General features: G+C 34.2%; 1 long non-coding RNA gene across 1 annotated transcript; it reads right to left on the bottom strand.

The window, feature by feature from the left end:
* Positions 1-1,229: 1,229 nt before the first annotated feature.
* LOC149223296 (uncharacterized) lies at positions 1,230-14,752 on the bottom strand. The gene is made up of 2 exons (XR_016249464.1): positions 14,498-14,752; positions 1,230-2,235 (listed from the first exon to the last, which is right to left on the bottom strand). It is a non-coding gene; the product is annotated as an uncharacterized LOC149223296 (long non-coding RNA).
* Positions 14,753-17,476: the final 2,724 nt, after the last annotated feature.

Raw genomic sequence — 17,476 nt, 5'->3', positions numbered from 1 at the left:
AACGGGTTCTCTATGGGCGTGAAGCATTGAGAATAACCATATAATAATTGAGCAAGGACCAATTGGGCTGGAGTGTTTGAGCTACAATGGAACCCAACACTGATGGGTAGGTGTCTTAATGGGATAAGTAGGATTAGAGACACATGTTGTGTCCTTATTTATACCATCACTAGGAAACCATTATATTATTATGTGCATGTAAACATGACTAAAAGTGCAGAGTATATCTATATGGTTAGTAAGTTAATTGTAACCAAAAGATTGTCTACAAGGCATCTAAACAAACTAGATTAAGAGGATATTTTTCAAACCTTCAGAATATGGCCACTTAATGGCTGAACAATTAGACATTTCAAGTAATCAATTACCCGGCAATGTTGAGGACTCCAATTCATGAACAAACTGAGCTAATGCTTCCTAGAAATCATCTTGTGGAAAATGAAGAGAGGTTTGCTCTTCAAGAATTCCTTCCACATACCTAGCTTTTCACTACTCGATTGTTGTTGTTGTTGCTCCCACAATTTATAACATTTTGCCTACATATGAAATTGACGTGGCTTTTGTAAGATTAATGAGAATATGGTGATTCTCAATTTATAAATCACTTAGAAATGCTAATGGTGTGAATTTATCATGGCTTGGTATTTATCATGGCTTGGTTACTTACAAAGAGCATTTAATGCTTAAATTCAAATTGTTTGAAAATCAAAACACAATAAGAACCAAAGTCAAATCACAACAAGCCGCCATGTAACCACAAAAGCAAGGCAGAGTTGAAGGCATCTAAACCAGCCTAGATCCATCTTAACCTTAGATGTATCAAGCACTAAGAGGGCTCAAATCTCTTGAGATGCAAACCTTTTCTCAAGTTTTGCAAGCTAAAAGAGGTTTTTGCACCTCAAGGAAAGGAACCCCTATCACTTGATACATCCAAGGTTAAGATAGATCTAGACGGATAACAAAATCTTTCCAAAGATAAATTTGTATCTAATCAAGTCATCCCAATATAAATCTATTTTCTAATAATTTGAAGTACATAAATTATTATGGAAGCTGTTATTCTTATGATTATGAATTAATTGATACCATTACTTCATAAATATCACATCCTTAATCAACAAGGAGAAATTATGTGGTTCTCGAATCTCATTTGGATATGAACATTGTGTTTTATTAATTAAAAGCCATACAAATATTTTCAACCAGCTAAACTCTCTAGGAAGTAAATGTCTTGATCAAAGTTGCATATATTCTGAAAACGACCACATGTAGTAATAATATAAGCAATACAAAATTAAGGGCAAAAAAACCACAACTCTTGAAACGAAACTGACAATATCTGCATAAGATAGTTACTGAACCATTTTCCAAAAATTGGTTCAGATGGCTATGATATTAAAACAATGCAGAGGCACGAGGCCATTAATATATTCACCGGTTTAAACTTTACAGGATAAGTCTTCTCCTTGTGAAGCTTCTGACAGTGAACAGATTTTAGATGCCCTTTAATATAATCTATACGTTTAAAACCAAAACTTTGTGATTCAGATATAATTCAGAAGTAAGTTTAGGAATCCCTAACCAGCTGTATGTAAGCAAAACCATGTGTCTAATGCAACTTTTTTGAATAAATAAAATCATGATCCTATACAAATATAACCCCCCCCCCAGGCATCCTATTCCAAAAACCAATCGTTTACTAACTGTATGCTTCCCATGATCATCAGTCAAATCTCGGCAGAAAATGATGCGTATCAACAACATCCAATTTAATTAAAAAAGAAAAGTTAGCTAAGTTTGTTCAGCCTGAACTCCATACCCTCAAATAGACTAAGCCACAAAAACCAACGGAATAATAAATATCCTAGCCTCTTTGATAAATTATAACAACTCAGACAAGTCATCATTGTGAGCTCACCTTAGAGCACCAAGTAAATACGTGTCCAATTACAAAAAGACTATGACCTATTCTTCATAGATTCAGAACAAAGTTATTCAAGTGTCTAGCAATTGCATTTTGTCTATGCCTCTGTCCACCAGACAGAACAAACCAAACTATTATTGAGTTTATGAGTTGTTAAGAATTAACATTAGCATTGAGCATTAACCAACCCCTCCCCCCACCCCCAAGGCCAGAGATCAGTTTTTGGGTGAAAGTCCTCTTGTGCTCTTACTGATTGTGTCCACATGCCAGTGCCATAACCATGAATTTTGGTAGTTCTTGTTATATCACTCCTGCGCATTGGAAGGTATTACATAAATAAAAGCTACAAGAATGAAAACTAGAATTTCCTGTTTCTAAATACATATGATATTATATATTAGAGCTATGAGAATGTAAGCCAGAATTCCATGTTTCTGGGAACATCTGCCCAACGCAGAAGTACATGATTAAATCAAACGTATACTGTATAAAACCCGTGAGAAATAATAATCGAAGCGAGAATTCAGGGGAGAGACCCTCAGTTTTGGGGAGGCCGGGACATGGGGAGAGAGTCGAGACCCCAAGTTTTAGCACAGGGGTGTCAAGATCACTGATATATTGGACCCTAACTTGAACCTTTAATATATTAAAAAAACAACAAAAACTTGAACCTTTAATATAATAAAAAAACAACAAAAACTAAATATAGACCAAAAGAAGAAAGAAAAATTAAAAAATTAAAACAAAAAACAAAAAAAAAGAGAAAGAGATGAGTGTATTCATTTTGATCACACATTTATAAAATTAAGACACCAACATTTATTAATCCATTTCAATAATTATATCAGTGTAAATTCATTTTAATTTATAAAGTATCCAGAGAGATCAATGCAAATATTTTTCCAAATTTTTACAAACTAAAAAAAGTTCGCACCTCATTTAATCCAATTTAATAATTATATCAGTCTAGATTCATTTTTATTTAGGATTAAAAAGGTTTGCATTTCATTTATTCCAATTCAATAATTATATCAGTGTAAATTCATTTTAATTTAGGCTTATAAAATATCTAGAGAGATCACCTCATTTAATCCAATTCAATAATACTTAGAAATAATGCAGAAAGGCTGTTTCGATTGTTTTTATTGTTTACAAAGTTTAGTTTTAGATCCTATTTTCTAGGAGATTGTTGTGATCTCCTGAACAGAATGTAACCATTATAATTGTGTATTTAGAAACAGGAAATTCTAGTTTTCATTCTTGTTCCTCACCTAAGAGCTGCGGGTTTCATTCTCAATTCGATTTGTCTTCCTATTGTTTTAGTTGGTATCAAAGCATCAAGGTTGAGTTGACCCCTTGTGGCAGAGATTGACGTGGTGAACGTCTGTGGCTGAGAGAGACTGGTGAGCGTGGAGCCTCCTCTGCTAGTGAGTGCAAGTGTGAAGATTTGTTGGCAGAATCAAGATCTGCTATATTTATGCGTGGAACAGCGTGATCACATTGGAAGGCTGCATTGTCCATTTGAGGATCAGGTCACTGTCAAGAGCACAGTGGATCTTGGTGTGGATCAGTGGAGACTAGCCGAGTTGGCATTTGTCAGGGAAAGAAAGGTCAGAGCCAACCTGCACACCCTCAATTAATTATACAGTGCGCAGATTTGGTAGATTGTGCAGCATTTCTTAAGAAAAAGTGAGCAGATCTGCACAGGTTCTATTGAGGAAAAGTGCGCAATTCTGCAGTTTTTATGAAGAAAAAGGGTGCAGATTTGTGCAGCTTTTATGAAGAAAAAGTGCACAGAATTGTGCAGCTTTTATGAAGAAAAAGTGCGCAGATTTGTGGAGCTTTTATTAAGGAAAAGTGCACGGATAATGAAAAACTTCTGAAATTTTTCTCCTGTGTCTGTGGGAAAAAGTGCGCAAATCCTTTTTTGTGGAATTTATAACTTGCTTGAGCTTCATTTGGTTTTTTGTTTGAAGCTGTAGAGCCTGGCCGTTGTCGGAACCATGGATCTGTCGATCAGGGATACGTGGAGCAACTGGTGGTGCTCGTAAAGTAAGAAGCCGGGCATTGTTGGAAATTGGGATTTTTTGTCAAGATGGCTAATCCCCTTACATAGACATACCTGAATGAGGCCAATAAATTGGATGGATCCAATTATGTCTTCAAGTTGTAGACACTGCTGGAAGGCTACGCCGCTTGGACCATCACAAAGGGAGAAAAAGCAAAACCTGTTGTAGATGTGACAGCTGCATCAATTCAACACTGGGAGAAGGGCGAGAACAAAGCAAAAGTATTACTAAGAATGTTTGTTAAAGATAATATAATCCCTCATATTCGTGACTGCAAAACATCTAGTGAAACCTGGAATACACTGAAGGAATTATATGAAACCAAAAATACAAATAGAGTCCTCTTTTTGAAAAGTAAGCTGATAATACACTGAAGGAATTATATGAAACCAAAAATACAAATAGAGTCCTCTTTTTGAAAAGTAAGCTGATGTATATTAAAATGGAAGAAAATGAATTTGTCAGTGCCTTTGTTTGAAGAATCAAAATTTTGAAAGATAAGTTGGGAAATATAAGAGAATCAGTACCTAGTATTGATCTGGGAACAATTACATTAAATGGAATGTCAAAGGACTATCAAATGTTTATTACAGGTCTTGCAGCAAGTGAGAAAGCACCAAATTTTGAGGAATTAACAGATATACCGATGCAAGAAGAAGAAGAGGCCTCACAATCCAGACTTGGCACTTATGGCAAAGAAGAAGTTCTTCAAAGGGAAACAAGGATTAGGAAGTAAAGGTGGAAGTGTATCTCAGATAAATAACAACAACAACAACAAAAAGTCATTTCCAAAACCAAATCAAGGTATGTCATCTATCAAAAATATTATGAAATAAAATATTTCTACTGTGGTAGAAGTGGGCATCTTGCCAGAAGCTATTATAAGAAGAAAAGCGACGAATCTAGGCATAAACATAGAAGACAATCAAGACATTTTGCAGGAAAAGCCCTGAATTTTGATCTCAAAAATCTTAAGTTGTTTGTGTCTAATGTCGCATTGGCTGCTAAAACAGATGATGCTAATACATGGTTTGTGGACTCTAGAGCTTCGATTCATATGACATGCAATAAGGACTGGTACAAAAACTTCAAGGAAATAAGCAATGGCAGAAACATCTACCTTGGAGATGATCATGCATATAAGATCATGGGATATGGAGATATACCTGTGACTTTACCAAATGGCAGTATCAGGTGCATCCATAATGTTATGTATGTGCCTGGGATCAAGAAAAATTTGATCTTTGTGTCTACAATTACAGATCAAAATCTAAAGGTTGAATTCTTCAAAACACATTGCATAGTGAAAGATTTGTTGGATCACTGCAAACCTGTTGCTTCAGGAGTCAGAGTTGGAGGCTTGTACAAGCTTGATGTCACCAGCAAAAGTCATCAAGCACTGACTTCTACAACAATGTCGACATAACGCCTTTGGCATCAAAGGTATGGTCACATCAATTATCATGATTTATTGTTGTTGCAGAAAAAAAAGTATGGTTGAAGGACTCCCTATGTTAAAGAATGAACATGCTGCTTGTAAAGGTCGTGCATTAGGAAAAATTCACAGAGATGAATTCCCTCTAATTCTAATAGGAGAAGAAGAAATGTATTAGTACTTGTGCATTCTGATGTTTGCGGTCCCATGCAAACCAGATCCCTAGGAGGAGCTTATCATTTTCTGTTGTTTATTGATGATTGCACAAGGTACACTTCGGCATACTTCCTCAGAAAAAAGAGTGATGTTTTGAGTATTTCAAAGAATTCAAAAACATGGCAGAGAAGCAAACAGGGAAGTTCATAAAGATCTTTTGTTCAGATCAAGGGGGAGAATACAGGTTGGGGAACTTCATCAAGTATTGCAAGGATCATGGAATAGTGCAGCAATTTACAGTACCCTACACTCCACAGCAAAACAGTGTTGCAAAAAGGAAAAACAGAACATTGGTGGAGTGTGCACAGAGTATGATCAAAGGTAAGAACCTCTCAAATTCTTTTTGGGCAGAAGCCATTAGTACTGCTATTTATTTAAAGAACAGAAGTCCAACAAGGTATCTTGATCTTAAGACCCCATTCGAAGCCTTGTATGGTTTTAAACCAACAGTTCATCATTTGAGGGTATTTGGGTGTAAGGCCTTTGCACATATTCCGAAGGAGAACAGAAAGAAACTTGATGCTAAAGGTATCAAATGTATTTTTGTAGGATACTGTTCAAAATTTAAAGCTTATAAAATTTTTGATCCCTCTACTCACAAAGTGTTTGCAAGTAGAGATGTAATTTTCCATGAGCAGGCAGATGAAGGCAACAAGGATAAAAGCTATGAAAGATGGCACATTCTTCCTGAAGTTGAAGACAATAAACTAGAAGCAAAAGCAAAAGACAATAAGCAGCAAAAGTTTGAGGAAGAATCCAACGATAGGAAATCACCAACAGTCATAGCCCAATCAAAAGTGGAGAAGTACTTTGAGGAAACAAAGGTGAAAACAATGAAGTAAGAAGAAGATCTACTCGGCAGATTCGACTATCTGAAAAGTATAAGGACTATGCCGTGATGAGTAGTGTTTTGAATGTCATAGAACCCATGAGTTTTAATGAAGCTAATGAACATGAAGAGTGGAGAAAAGCAATGGAGGAAGAATATGAATCTATAATTAAAAATAAAACCTGGCAATTGACTAAACTACCTAAAGGAAAAGAGCCCATAGGATGCAAATGGTTGTACAAACCCAAGTTTAAAGCGGATGGCAGTATAGATAAATATCAAGCTAGATTGGTGGCAAAAGGGTTCTCATAAAAGGAGGGCATTGATTATGCAGAAACATTTGCACCTGTAGATAAATTAAATACCATTAGATTGTTAATTGCATTAACTACAACGTGCCATTGGAATTTGCACCAATTAGATGTAAAATATGCTTTTCTAAATGGTGATTTAAAGGAGGAAGTGTATTTGACACAACCTGAAGGGTTTGTGAACAAGGGGCAGGAACATTTAGTTTGGTCTTTGTCCACCTGTCAGGAGTGAATTTTCCAACCGGGGTTATAGTGGATTTGATGAAAACCCCAAAGAGGAGTACCTTGGTGAGTAGGAGGAGAGTGAACATGATTCAGCCAAAAAAACTAAACAAGACCAAACCCCATTGTGGAAATATGTTACTAGGCCTGAAGCACGAAAAGGGGGTGGAACCACTAAATTTCACTGCCCCCATTGCAACAATAGTTACACAAATTCATACACCCGTGCCACAAGGCACCACTGTGGGAAAAGGCCATGGGATGGAGATAAACAAATAGGAATCAAAACTTGTGCAAGTGTGTCAACAGCAAATAGAGCCAAATACATAAGGGAAGAGGAGGAAACCCAATACAAATCTAAAAAATCAAAGGGTTTCTTTGAACCAAGCTCACAATCACATGCACAAATAACTCCTTCAACATCCTCCCATGGCAGTGGATATGGAGGCACAGGGTCACCAAACATCTCTTTAAGGCATAGAACCATATCAGATTTCCTTAATGAAGGGTGTAGGAATGATGTGGATTCAAAAGTTTACCGGTTTCTCTATGCATGTGGGATACCATTCAATGTTCTCCGCTCACCTTATTGGCATGAAATGGTTTCTGCCATAAATGATGCCCCTAAAGGATACAAGAGCCCTAGGTATGACAAGGCTAGAACCGTTGGACTTGATCATGAAAAAGCAAAAATATCACATTCTTTGAGTAGAATGACAAATTCTTGGACAGACCACGGGGTGTCCATTGTATTTGATGGATGGACAAATGTAAATGGTAAGCCATTGATAAGTGTTCTTGTTGTGTCTGTTAATGGTGCCATTTTTCTTTCGGCATATGATTACTCAAATAAGTTCAAGACCGGCATCAACATTGCAGAACCATTACTTGAAACAATTGAACGTATTGGGCCATACAATGCCATCCAAGTCATCACCGATAATGCTCCTAATTGTAAGGCAGCGGGAACAATATTATTGAGGATAAATACCCCAGCATATTTTGGTCTGGGTGTTTGGTTCCCACAATGAACCTTTTGATGCATGATATTATTAAGAACAAAAACCAACAATACAAATAAATTGGTGATTTGTACAAGAGAGGCAAACAAATGATAAAATTTATTACAAATCATAGCAATACCCATGGGCTTTTCCGCAGTCACTCAAGATTAGAGTTGTTGAAGATTGAGAAGACTAGATTTGCTAGCTATTACCTCACCTTCAGGCGCCTTTTGAAGGTAAGAGAGTCATTGGCTAGCATGGTATCAAGTCCACACTGGCAGGTATTAAAGGAGACAAGCAAGGTTTTGAACAGGTGTAGGAGACCACTCTTGATGGTCAGTTTTGGGCACATGATTCGTTTTGGGCACATGTGAGGCAAGTATTAGAATTCACCAAGCCCATTTATCACATGATTCATTTTGCAGATACAGATAAACCAACGATTAGGGAGGTGTATGAGCAGATGGATACCATGTTGGGGCAAATAAAAGATATTGTTCAGAAAGATGATCCCAACTTGTATACACTGATTCACAATTGTGTGTGTACACAGTGGAATAAACTTAATGTTCCACTAAATGCCTTGGCGTATATCCTTATGCCAAAATACTACTCTTCAACTTGGTTGGGCCAACCTACACCTAGGGGTGGGGTTAGGGTCAAACCCCATATAGATCCAGAGGTATCTACAGGATATATGGAAGCGTTAGACAAGTTGGTACCTGACAGGGAGGAGTGTGCTAATCTACGTCTTGAATTAGACAAATACTTCAGTTGCACTGGTTTGTTTGGTTCTTTGCATGCAATGGAAGATAGACACAGATTTGATGCTCTCACATGGTGGGAAGCATATGGCGGCATGGGTCTTTTGCCAAAATTGGAAAAAAAAAAAAAAAAAGTTCTCTCACAGGTTGTAAATACTTCTTCTGCAGAGAGGTGTTGGAGCACCTACAACGTCATACATAATGTGAGAAGAAACAAACTCAATGAAAAACAAGCAAAAAGCTTGGTTTATGTGCACTGCAACTTGAAGTTGTCAAGTCATTATTGTGATGGGGCTTATGAGGATCCAACATATAAAATTTGGGACAACCACCCAGAGGACGATAATTTAGAGGATGGCACTATACATCTTGAAGAACTAGAAGCAAAACTTATGAGAGATGAAGATGAAGCAACAACCATGCCACCCCCACCATCCAGAAGCAGTGCTCGAGTTCCAAGTCGTGTTCCATTGCTATCGCTGCCTCCACACATGTGGAGGGCATTTGCCTTCTGGTTCTAGTCGTAGGACTGTGCGGGAGGAGACTCCTAGAAGACCACCACGACTTGCTCAGAAACTAGAAATTATTCGTGGTGGCAAGAGGAAGATGTAGATGATAGATTTACTTGTCTTTTCTAGTTTCTAGTAGTTTTTATAATTGTTGACTCTTTCATATTTATTATGATATTTTTTGTAAACAATATATGACAATTTAAGTTTGGAGTTGGCAATTATAACTCATTGGTAATAAATTATGAATATGATGCTTCGTGAAAGTTGAAAGTTGTTTCATTTTATTTCATTTTACAACATTTCATTTCATGTTAGATATTATTTGTTGTAATGGTTACACTTAGCTTACAAGTACAACTTTGGTGATCAATGATGATAAATGTTATATATTGAATTTTGAAAGCTTGAAACTTTAAGATTGTGAATCATGATTCATGAGACTTAATATGTTGTATGTTACTAACTTGTGGACGTGGTTGATGAAGTTTATAACTTCTAGAAGATTGTTGTTCTATGGTTCAATCTATGTTTTTTATATCTAATTCATCATTCTACATGTTTTTGTTGACATATATGCATCAAAATATAAAAAATATAAAAATATATATATTATATAAAAAACGCTCCCAGATTTGCTCACGAACCGGGAGCTTCTGAAAATGTCACTCTCGTTCCCGCTCCCAAGTAACCTTGGATCCAGGATTGTTTCATAGACCAGCAAGAAGCAACCTACTATATCTTTGTCATCTACAAAGGCGGAGTATAAAGCTTTGTGTGCAGCAACTTGTGAAGTTGTTTGGTCGAGGAGAATTCTTCAAATGTCGGAGAAGAACAAAAGAACGCTACAGCGATCGAATGTGACAACCAAACATCGATCAAGTTGGCAAATAATCCAATTTTTCATGCAAGGACAAAGCATGTTGATGCTTAGTTTCATTTTATTAGAGAGAATATATAGTCTAAAGAAATTTTTATTGAATATTGTAATACTTGTGAAAATGTTGCTGATATTTTCACAAAGCCCCTTGGGAAGATGAAATTTGAATTGTTTAGGGAGATCTTAGGTGTGGAGGTTAATCCTTTCTCCATTAAGGGGGAAACTTAGAAATAATGGAGAAAGGTTGTTTCGATTGTTTTGATTGTTTTCTAAGTTTAGTTTTAAATCCTATTTTCTAAGAAATTGTTGTGATCTCCCACACAGAATGTGGCCATTATATTTGTGTATGTGTCATTGCTCTAATTAACGAATGCAGCGTTATGGCAGCCTAAGGTGCTCCTCACCTGAGAGCTGCGGGTTTCATTCTCAATTCAATTTGTCTTCTTATTGTTTTAGACTTTAGTATAATTATATCAGTGTAAATTTATTTTTAAGAAGGATTTATAAAGTATCTAAAGAGATCAAATACAGACATTTTTTCACGTTTTTACAATCTAAAAAAAGTTCTCACCTAATTTAATTCTTCTCAACCTTGGTAGTTATAATTTTAATCTTTCTCAACCTTGATAGTTATAATTTTAAGATAGATGTAGACTGGTTTATATATGTATAGTTTTTTAATATTTTATTAATAATATTAAATAATAAACCAGCATTATATATTTATTGTTATTATTTTCCTATTTTAAATTTATATATATATATATATATTAAATTTTGATATTTAAAATAGGAAAGTCATTGTAGTCATCACTGTAAAATCACGAATGTCCTAATCAAAATGAAATACAAATGAGACAAATAATACGTCATAAATACATCCATCATCATTTAAACAATAAAGAACCAAAATTGTCACTAGGGTAAAAACAACAAAGAGTTAAAATTCTCACAACAAAAAACGAAGTGAAATGAGGCTCAAGCCACTAGCCATGCTCAATCAGCCTTTGCTTGGTCCTTTGCATATATCCTCCGTGGGAAGCTATCAATATTATCTCTGGAACTGTAAACACAGTCGCCCCGTAGTTCAATTCTAACTAGTGTTGTAACTTTTCCAGCCAAAGAGATGAAGAATGATGCTTCACCAAGTTTTCGCCGAAAGAATACCTCCTTGATGCACACCAACAGAGAATTATAGGTGAGAAACAGCAAAAGTTGGGGCTTGGGAGGGTTATATAGAGAAGAAAAGGGGAGGAAAGGGTGGTGACACTCAATACTCTTAAAAAGGGAAAACATGTTTTTCTAGGGTCCTAAAACACTCAAAATACCAGGAGCAACCAAGTTTTGCAAGGGGCATCCCAGTAAAATCCCCATGTATCGAGAGCATATGTGGGACATCAGGGGATGTTTCCAAAGAAATCATCAAGTCTGGAGAGCCTAGGAAGCAAGGGGACGCATCCACATGGAAATTACCATAACTCCATTAAATACAAAACCATTACTATTACTCAGCATTTTCAACTATAAGAAACGCGAAAATTTCCAACTATGTAATTTCCGTTGCTTTCTTGATGTGGACCAAGAGAAGTGGAATTTATTTTGTTTGGTAAAAGTCCTTGTTGAATTGTCAGATTAAGGTTGACCATTTTATAAGAGAATTTTTTTTAATTTGTCCATAGTAACCTCCTCGTAAGTCAAACAAAGCCTGTTACTCTGATCTTACACAAGTATTCTTGTTCCCACAAGTGTAAGCTCAAGATTACTTAAAAAAAATGGGAAAGGGTCTTCCATTTAGAAATGACTGACCAGGATTATTTGAGATGACAAATATAATTTCTGAAATGTCATCCTTGAACTCTTCATACGTGTGACAGAAGATAAGAGTAATCAAATTCTCCTCCCAAAACAGTGAAGAATCAAATCTCCCACCAATATAGTGATCAAAATTATGATGCGTAGTACTTGCCATTATGATGGGAATATAAATCATTGCTTTGAAGAAAGCTTTTCTATATTAAAAAGAAAAAGAACAAACAAAACTCTGTAACAGTAGTGTTTGTGTGCTATTTAAAATAAATTTGCGGTTTCACAACACCCAAATTTCATTCTTAATAAGCTTTATCTGTCCAATCAAGCACTTACCATTGAATAACAAGTAACTAACTTATTCATCTATAGATCTTGGCCTTGTTTTTCCCTTTCTTGGTCCCCTGGTCATATCCCTACCTAGGCAAATAAATATAGACTTATAAAATAGGTCAGGAAAGGCTGAGCACAATCCCTGGTAATTTGCTTTCATTAGTAGCTTATAAACAGACCAATTCCCAGTACAAGCAAATCCTCCTATTAGATTAAGTCAGTCACATGACACAAGGACACGAGACGCAGAGGACACATAATTATGAGCATTTGACACGAGACGAGACACAATACCCTCGGAAACAAGACACAAACTATATGTATATATATATATTAAAAAAAATATTGAAATGATCCATATATATATATATATTATAGAGAAAATAGAACATCTACAGATATGAATCGCGATGATATCTATTTACTAATTTACTAATTTAATATTTACAATTTTACAATTTTAGCACCAGTTAGTGTATTAATTTACTACATCAATGATGAATCCCGATGATATCTATCTACTAATTTAATATTTACGATTTTAGAACTAGTTAGTTTATTAATTTACTACATCAATGATGTTCACAGTGCAATGTTCACTGTTCATGTTATTAACAATTGTTCAAACACATAAGAAACTGGAAATTTAGAAATACCATGATTGATAAAATAAGTAGAACTTAGATATTAAAACCATTAGTTGCAGATTTTTCATTATGTCATCAAAATCAAAATATATTACATAGATACTGAGGGAATGGGAACGCCACTGGAAATACAAAATAGGTAGAAATATCATAGCTCGTCAGTGGCACTGATCATGACTCAGTAGTCATGACTATCAATAGTTGCCATCTGACTCTACTCCATCCTCATCTATGACCAATCCAAGATCTCCTGCTGCATTTGTTGGTGTGGGGGATGACCCCTCAATAGACTCATCATCAAAAGTGACCCGATCTAGCACTGGGTCATTAAGATCCATGTTGGCCACGAACAAACACGAAATTGACAGAAAAAATGAAAAAATAACCAAGACGTGACACTTTTTACTTTGGGATTTTAGTGGAACACGTGTCCTGATGTCCTAAAATCAGGACACGTTACCGCCCAAGCGCATGTGTCTGACACGGCCTAAACACGTGTCCTAGGACACATTGAAAAACGTGTCAGACACGTTTAGGTGAAATACAGAACACGAGACCCCTAAGAGCGTATCCTGTGACTTAAGTCACATTGTATACGAGGCAAAAAGACTCTGTTAGTATTGATCTTGCAGTTATATCAAATTCCAGATTTACTAAAACATACCATACACACAAGCATGCACTGGAAACATGTCATGTTTGGTTGGCCGGCTAGGCTGCTGCACATAAATCAACAGCCCAAAGGCCAAGCAATAACAGCACGCAGGGTGCTAGAATATCACCGGCTAGGCTGTCATATCATACACATTGAGGCTGCTGTATCATACATCATCAACGTGGCAGAACTATAAAAAAGTCCACACTCAGCCATCCACCACATAGAGGTTTTATGGGTAAAACCTGCTAAAATTTAAAAAAATTGAACCTGCATCATCTTCATAGTAATCATTTCAAGTTGCAGCTAGACCACCAATGAATGTACAATATATGTATGTATATGTAACAATTAGAATATGTATTTTTTATAAATATTATATATTCAAATTTAGAAAAATAAACTGTGACTTTAAATAATAATCATACATTCTTCACAAGGGCATGACTTACCGAAACACTACGTAGAAACCCTCGACATGATATAACCCTGAATGCCCCCACAAAACCCTAAGAGACAGAGAAAACCATCCTATAACCCACATTCAAAACAATATGCGTTGTCCACTGACAGTACCGAAACTTTTATGTTACCATTTTCTTTTGCAGGAAGGACAGTGTTATGGAAGCAGAAAATGTCAAGAAATCTCCTTCTAACCTCGCATTACAATACAAAACTTTAACATCTCAACAAATTTAAATTCAACAGACCAGTAAGTAAAGGAATCATGCCTCCGCCCTCCTGGTTTGAATTTTGAAAATGTTGACTAAATGGCCTGCTGCCCCTTTAAGCTAAGCAGAAGATGTCAAGGAATGTCCATTAACATCGAACAAGCAAACCTTAACATGTCAACAAATTTAAATTTAACAGCACAGTAAGTAAAGGAATCATACCTTTCTCCCTCCTGCTTTGAATTCTGAAAATGTTCTGGGTAACAATCAGAGAACACAACTGGGCCCCATTCGAAACTTCTGTTCGCTAACTCGTAGACTTCTTTCCTTGCACATCCCCACTCGTATGTTAGTATACCAGTTCTCTCCTTGCACACCCCACTAGTTCACCTTCACATTCACATCCGCCGAGAGGCCGAGGGCGTTAATATTAGCATGGCTATTTATATCACGATTCTAGGTTTTGCTAGGGTTGTAGCTATCTTTACGTTTATAAACAACAATACGGCTAGGTTATATATATATATAAATAAAAGGTAATAAAAGTTTTCAAAATAATAATATGATTTTAGGTGTTGTTATAATGCGGAAAAACATAATTTAAAAAAGAAATTTAGCTAAAATTATTTAAGGTAATAAAAGTTATCAATATAATAATATGATTTTAGGTATTGTTATAATGTGGAGAAACATAATTTTAAAAAAATAGCTAAAATTATGTAATGATAGAATTCAAGGTGGTTGAAATAATTTTTAATAAGGTAAATAATGAATTTAATAAGGTTGTTTTAAGTGGTTTAAATTTATTTTAATTTTAGATCTATTAAGTTATGATATTAATTTTTTTTTTCATTCTAAAAGGGCTTGTATTTGATTTCTTTTTACTCTAAAGGTGGTTTGCATTTAATTTTTTGATAATTGGTGGATCTAGTTAATTTAATTATTAATTATAATTATATTTTTTAGACGAAGTTAAAACACATGATATTACAACATTTCTATCATAGTGGCCTCAAAAATTTTATGTTTTTTTATTTTATTTTGTTTTATTTTGATCAAGTAAAAATGTTTAATGAGAGCACATGACAACATCTCTTACATATTGGATTGGAGACCAATGGAGAGTGTCAAAGAAAAATATAATTTAAAAAATCATTGAAAATAATTTAATTTTTTCCTCTACGAGTCTTGGATAGATGGTGATTGGGTACTCTGTTAAGTCATTACTTGACATGATGAGGATGTAGCCTTGCCAAGCTTACAAAAAAAAAATCAATTTAATAATAAGATGTTAAGTTTGTTATAGTAAAATTAGGTAAAATAATTTTCAATATGGATATTGAATAGATGGTGCTCTTAAGGCATTCTTTCATGTGAAGTCACTAGTTCAATTCCTGGTCGGGTAATATATTGGACATGATGAGGCTGGACATGATGAGGCTGTAGTCTTGCCAAGCTTACAAAAAAAAAGATTCAATTTAATAACAAGTGTAATATGCAGCGTTGTTGCTTAATCCTTTTTTTATGTAAAAAGAATTGATAGCTAATTTAGATTAATTTAAACGTTCAGAGCTAAACCTCCAAAATCATGTAATTGATAACTAATTTAGATTTATTTAAATATTTATAGAGTTAAAAACCTCCAAAACCATGTATATATAAAGTATGCTAAATAGTAATCATATACCTCCATTTAAAATAGTCTTACTTATAATATCATATTTATAATTCTTAAAATTAAATTATTATTATTATGCTGCTTAGTACCTACTTTTAATGTAAAAAGTAATTGATAGCTAATTTAAATTAATTTAAATGTTTAGAATTAAAAGACTTCAAAAAACCATGTAATTGATAGCTGATTTAGATTGTCGTAGTCTAAAAATTATGCTTTTTCCCTTAAAGTTATGGAAATTTCGACTATATTTTGAAAAAAATTGGACGTTTTTGATGGTGTTGAATCCATTTCCACCATCAAAAACATGATTCAAACATTGCATCTACAATATTTCTTGAAAAAAAATTGCCTAATTCCACCCACTTTTCGCCATTAATTATATTTAAAAAGAAATCTAAATAATTTATGCAAATAAATTAATTTAAATGAATATTGTAACTAAAAAATATGTGGTTATTTATTATACCTATCATGGACAGATATATTGTGCTCAGTTTTGCATTGATCACATATTAGTTTCTTTTTTACCAAAAAATTAGAGACTTACATAAAGTTAAACATTAACAACTGAAATTTCTTATTTTTAAACAATATTTAAATTGATTTATCTAAAACACTATTGATTCGCTTCTTATTTTGTAATGATAACAAATATATTCTCATTATTATTAATTTGTATTATACCAAAAAAAATTCCAAAATATTATATTGCACAACTTAATCTTGTAACCTCCACTAATTTATATTCACACTAAAATTTGGTTCAATATTCTATCCATGGATAAAAGAATAGTCGTTATACGGTAAAGAGATATGCAAAATGTGACAGCCAAACGTGCATCTTTGAAAAGTACACGTTATCACATGAGAAGTCATCCTTGTCACATGTTACCGGGATTTTCATTGACACTCAATTCCACCACACTTGTCACGTACGTTTACGAGTAAAGTTATTTGTTTTTAAGCAGTAAAAATAATATATTTACTTTTTTAATTGAGACATTTTGGTTTTTGCAAAGTTATTTGTTTTTTCAAGCAGTGAAAATAATATATTTACTTTTCAATTGATCCATTTTGGTTTTTTATAAATTTGGAAAATATATTTATATTTATCATAAAATGAGTTTTTATAAAGTTATGTGTTTTTTCAAGTAGTGAAAATAATATATTTACTTTTCAATTGACAATTTTGGTTTTTTTTGTATAAATTTGGAAAATATATTTATATTTATCATAAAATGAGTTTTATATTTTTGTTTTGGCAAAATATAATGGTCAACTAAGTGAGGATGGTCATACTTAATGTAAATAATCATGACTCACTATTATCTCTAAATTTAAGTTACATTAACATTATTATTTAAACAAAATTATTTATAGGAAAATGAGTTGAGTCTATATATATTTTTATTTTCACATAATTTAGTGATTAATCATTAGTGAGGATGGTCATTCAATGGACCTCGGCAATGTGTATAAACATAGCTTCTTACTATTTTTGAAGATGCTTATTGTAACCTTTA

This window comes from Pinus tabuliformis, chromosome Q (assembly GCF_031772625.1).
Source record: "Pinus tabuliformis cultivar Carrire ecotype Pingquan chromosome Q, CPIR1, whole genome shotgun sequence".
NCBI lineage: Eukaryota > Viridiplantae > Streptophyta > Pinopsida > Pinales > Pinaceae > Pinus > Pinus tabuliformis.
The sequence above is the reverse complement of the archived record's forward strand: the minus strand, read 5'-3'. Positions and strand labels throughout refer to the sequence as shown.